Source organism: Anastrepha ludens, chromosome 4 (genome assembly GCF_028408465.1).
Source record: "Anastrepha ludens isolate Willacy chromosome 4, idAnaLude1.1, whole genome shotgun sequence".
In the NCBI taxonomy this organism is placed as follows: Eukaryota; Metazoa; Arthropoda; class Insecta; order Diptera; family Tephritidae; genus Anastrepha; species Anastrepha ludens.
In genome coordinates, this window is record NC_071500.1 from 111,088,144 (window position 1) to 111,093,760 (window position 5,617).

The 5,617-nt window shown below is 40.2% G+C and overlaps 1 long non-coding RNA gene across 1 annotated transcript; it reads right to left on the bottom strand.

Moving 5' to 3' along the window:
• Positions 1–2,023: 2,023 nt before the first annotated feature.
• Positions 2,024–5,027, bottom strand: LOC128860610 (uncharacterized). The gene is made up of 3 exons (XR_008454263.1): positions 3,103–5,027; positions 2,191–2,328; positions 2,024–2,121 (listed from the first exon to the last, which is right to left on the bottom strand). It is a non-coding gene; the product is annotated as an uncharacterized LOC128860610 (long non-coding RNA).
• Positions 5,028–5,617: the final 590 nt, after the last annotated feature.

The following is a 5,617-nucleotide window of genomic DNA, read 5'->3' on the forward strand; positions in this document are numbered from 1 at the left end:
CAATAATGTGGTGAGTTGTTATTGTTGTTACAGCTACTGCTGCTGTCAGTGTAAAAACTCATAGTTTTTGTGATTTTTGTAGCTGCTCACTGCGGCAAGCGTGCGACAGGCAGGCAGGTTTAAATATAATACTCAGACTACGTTCCAAAGCACTCGCCAACTTCGTGTTCTGGCCACTGCTGCAAACGCTGGCAACAACAAGTGCCAAAAACGGGGGAAATGGTATAAAACTAAAGAGCAAAAAAAAAAAAAAATAATAATAATAAAGAAAAAATAAACTAAAATAAGGAAAGTATTAAATTTGAGTGGAAACTCTGTGACATTTTTGGCGCAGCCAGCTGTCATTTGTGCCACACTAATAAGTGTGGAAGTGTGTTGCAACAATTGCGCGTGCAAATTGCCCAGTTGTGTCATTTTGCTTTTCCTGCAGCATGCAACGCTATGTGTGTGTGTGTGTTGCGTTAATAAATGCGTGCGCACCGCATTGCGTTGTCAGTGTTTTACTATACTTCTTAGTTTTTAATGCTGCTACTTTTTGGCACAGTACATTTGCCGTAGTTTTGCACATTCGGCGAGGCAACTGTAGCGGCGCAAAGAATAGCCACATTTTGGGAATCTCAAAATTCCGTAGGAGATTATTTATTGTGAATGCCTACAGAGGCATAAATTGTTATTGTTTTTTTAATGACATGAAAGAAAGTGGCAGCTCCGCAGCAGTTCTTCGTCGAGCCTCGCTTTGAAGAGTGGCGAACCAACTGCACTTGCCACCTTTAGTTTACGATGAGCGAACCTTTTTCCGTACAAAAAAGAAGTTTGCCATACACCCCTGAGACTGAAACATTTTTGCAAGGCAATTTTGTTTTTTTTTTTGCCGATAAGGGACTTACGGAACAAATAAAAGTCGTCTCCTCGAGGCAAAACCATACCAACCATACTCTAAGGCCCAACTGCAATTCCCAAAGATATGTAAAAAAATTTTAAAAGGCGGCTGCTACATTCGAAAGTCTTTGTTTAATCGAATTACTTGCGTAGCAAAAATATAACTATTTTTGGCGAGCTTTAAATTTACTGGCATTAGAGTGTTACTTAGGGTGGTACAAGGTGAGATTTGATAGGTAAGTACTAAATTGTATTTATTGCGGTATTTGCGACCAATGAACTTTGAAACAGAAAAAATGTTCTTGTCGAGGCAAAAACAGCGATATATTATAATCTTAGATCCGATTATAAATGCCGAAGATATGACGCAGAATGTTCAAAGGCGAATGTTCGACCAAAAAATGTTTCTTTCTATTTCGGGCTTTTTTGTGTGTCTCCCACTGTTTTGCGCTTTTATGTCTTTCTGCTTGTTTTATTTCCTTTGCCAGTTTTTCCTTTTATTGCTTTAGTTTTCATAAGTTTTCCTTTTATTTCTTTCTTCACTTTATGCATTTATTTTCTGCAATTTATTTTGTCATGTCCTTTTACAATTCTTAAGTTAAGTGTCGCGCTGCTTAGATTTTTCTAATACCTTCCGCGCACAATGCGACGTGACTCACATTTTACTTTTGGCAAGCCAAGTTAGGAGTTTCACATTTTGACAAATTGCTTAAAAGTGTGCCAGCTCGCTTTCCAACACTGTGTACGATGTTATGCCATTTGCTTGTAGCCCAATGATAAATCGTTAGCTGCTGCCACGTAACTGTGCTTCTGTCCTTAAATGAGTTACTGGCGTAAGAAAAATTCTAGTTCACGCGAAGTGCTGGAAATTATCAACTTAAAGTAAAGTTTTTTAAAAATAATTTAAACGAAAAGTGCGCAAAATTAAGTTTACTTGCCTGAAACTCCGCTGAAGTGCCTCAGTCCTCAGCTAACCATCTAAGCCATTCTGCCTTTCATCACTTTCACTCTAAGCAGCTTTCTAGCTGTCCGTTTCGTGCATCTCCTTCATCTCGTTAAATGCGCTCAATCACTCTTCGTTCTATGCTGCAATAAACTTTGAAACATTGATTGCATATTTCGTGTATTATTAACTTACCAGAGTTGTTTTACCTTTAACCCATTTATGTAGGAGTACATCACAACAATACTTTGCTCAATACACCCATTGACCCCGACAGCGCTATGCATAATTTAATAATCCTTCAAATAGCATTAAGCCTTAAAAAATATGATAAATCTTGTAAAGTGGCGGACTATCAGCTTTTGTACCTTACTTAACCGTTTTCAAAGGGTTGCACGTCCTTTCTGGCTCTATTTGGAGTGTCTTTTTTGCTGTTCTTCATGCATTTGCTTCGCAACACCTACGCTGCCTCCTCGCATTTATTATTCCAAAACGACCCAAAATAGCTGAAAGTAATAAAATATTAATGAAATTCCTGCAACACCTTTCTAAGGTATGACACACAAGAATTTTGTGTGTGCATGCCTAACTCAAACTTTCATAATTTTCTTCGATTGCTAACCCTGCAGCCACAATCAAAACTACTCAAAAGGCATTCTGGTTCATGAACTGGTATTTGGAAGAAGTCAAACTAGTGCGAGAGTGTCCTCAAATGTACCAGTTGCAAAGTGACCAATGAGAGGTGCAAGAAAAACATATACTTTTTTCATTACTATAAATTTGAATGCATCAAAAGTTGAGAATGCAAGAAATGAGGATTAGACGAATATCCAGGAAATTTTAATACAAATTTCATTTACAATTAATTTAAGACAATTTTGGTTTTAATAACAGTGTTGCGCTTTTATTCATTTAAACAAATTTCGAGCACTTCTTATATGAAGGAAAATTTAGAACACCTCCATAAAAAAAAATTGTCAAAAATCACTAAGAAATGAAACTTTTCTGAAAATTTAATTTGGAGCTACTTGTATAATAAATGAAAAATAAATATAAATAATTAGCGCGTGCACTTCTGTTATGTGTTTGGACGAGCTCCTCCTCCGATTTGTGGTGTACGTTTAAATGTTGTTTCACAAATGTAGGGACCTACTGTTTTCTAAACCGACTTCGAACAGCAAGAGGGTTTTTTGAGAAGCTTTTCATGGCAGAAATGCACTCTGAGGTTTGCCGCTGGCATAACATTAAACCAAAATTTCGTGCGTCATAAAACTACTTACCAAGAATTTTTATTCAAGTTCCGATTAAAAAGTGTGAAATTTTCATAGAGGATGAATTATGTACTTCAGTTGCCAAGTAATTTACAAAATATACATTCTTCTTCTTAATTGGCGCGATAACCGCTTACGCGATTTTGGCCGAGTTTAACAAAGCGCGCCAGTCGTTTCTTTCTCGTGCCAACCAACACCAAAGTCCTTCTCCACCTGATCTTTCCAACGCAGAGGAGGCCTTCCTCTCCCTCTGCTACCACCAGCTGGTACCGCATCGAAAATATACATTACTTCTTCTAAATATTTCCCGTGCATACATGGGCAATGATGCTGGAGGGACAGCCCCTGGCCATAAATTAATCCGGGCCTCCCCTTCATTCATTCTTCTGTTGTTAATTTCACTGCTTAGTTTCTTCGTTTGCCGTTATTTTGCAATAAATAGGTACATCTTCATCATTCGCTGTTTCATTCATTCACTCCCTTTGCAGCTGAGAGGCCAATTCTTGCTAGCTAAACCGACGTCGTCTTACTTCATCTGTTGGCAGGTGACGTAGACGAAATCGTTTTCATTGCTTAACACCTTAATTTGCTTGTTCACTGGATTTTGTTATAACTCGCCGCTGACAGCGTGGCATGCGTCCTGAGGATGAGGTACACTCACGCCCCATACCTTGGCCACATTTGCGCGCAAACGACTTCAGCTCAGTGCTCCATATTCACCTGTGTGAATATATACTTATATATGTATGCATGTGTATGTAGAGCATATGTGTGTGTGTGTGTGTGTAGTTTACCGCATGCCAATAAAATAACTCTTGAGCCTGGCAGCCATGTAGGCGTGCAAGTGGTATTTCTCACAAGGAATTTTTTTTAAATGCTCTCCTCACAGCCGGCCTGCTGAAGGGCCATATTGCTGCTGCTGTCGCATCCTTTTCAGTTGCCAACCCAGCGCAGTGAAAGACTGACTGCTCGAAGTTATGTTGTATAAAATTCTGTCTCACCTTTACACATTCTCTCATTTACATTCCTATGTTTCACTTCCTGCCAGTTGCCTGCCCTGTCAGCGGCGGCTGCTTGCTTGCTTGTCGTCTGCATACTTTTTCATAATTTCCCAAGCAATTCGTCATGCTCAGCGTCTTAACCTTGCCCAGGCCATTCGTGAAAGCCCCCCTCTAATTTTGCGGCATTTTCGGCAGGTGCAGACATCTATGGAATTCTGGCTTGTACGGGCGCCGCACCTTGTCGACGCTGCTGTCACACACCGATACCGTACGCGTATTCCCAGCAACAAATACTTACACATAATTCATAGCGCACACATTTTTCACGCTTTCATCTTGGCTTGGCGCCTCTTCCAGCTATCAGCTGTGCAGTACTTTTTTGCTTAACTCCTTGGCCTGTATTGTTTTCCAGCAGCGCTGTAACCTATGCCATCCCACATGCTGCGTCGTTGTGCCCTCAACGAGTCCTTAAAAACTTTTCTACTTTTCAACTTTTTCTACTTCATTGTGCAACATACGCACATCAATTTTTCGCTCCAATGCTATTTTTGCATTTTTTTTTCCTTTTTATTTCTATTTATTTAACTTTACCTTGAAAAGCCACAAGTCTTCATCATAACTTCTCGAATAATTCACAGCCTTTGGCAGTCTTACGCGCTGGCAACTTGTCGAGTCATGTTGAGTGCGTACTTCGAGGCTATGCACCGAGTCCCCGCGCTAAGGCAGAGCTACTCACTGCGTCTGCTGTCGCTGGCAAGCGGCTGGTATTTGAGTGTGCACGAACTTCTAGACATCTTGACGGGCATAGAATTAATAATTTCTTTGCTATATTTTCCGCTCTTTTTTCGCTTTTTATTTCATTTTTTTTCTGCTCACTCCAATCAACACTGCCACGTCTGCTAGTTACGCTATTGTGCAGCATTTATTGCCAACCTTTAGATTTGCACTCATTAAATGTCAGACAGCCCTAGCACCTTCATGGTACCGATGGCGGTTCAATAACCGGCGACTTTAGCAGGCCACATTTCCTCGCTTATTTTATTTGCATTTCCAATATTTTTTCACACTAAACCTCCATTACTGCCGTTTTGCTGCAATTTAACAGTAGACCTGTCGTTTTGATTGCCTTACTCGCGCCTTACCCGCTTACACAGTTCAACCCATATGATCCTGCACACGCGTTTCGCTCCCCCATTGCTGCGGGCTGCATCGTGACTGTCTACCTGCCTCCCTGACTGCTTGCCTCTTTGACAGCCACTTTTATTTTAATATGTATTATGAAATCCTTGCCATCAGCACGGCTCACGAAATGGGTGTGTGAATTTACAGTTATGCATGCAGCCTTAGCTGTTGCCTCTCCTTCTTTTCATTTAAATAGATTTTCTCTCACCTAGCGGCTGCTGCGGTTGTCGCTGGTAGACTTTTTTATTACCTTTAGAGTTATAAAATGTAATGAAATTGAAAGTGTTGGCTTGAATTTTATGTGAAATTTTACAGCACTGCCTGTTACCGGTTTAGCCTGC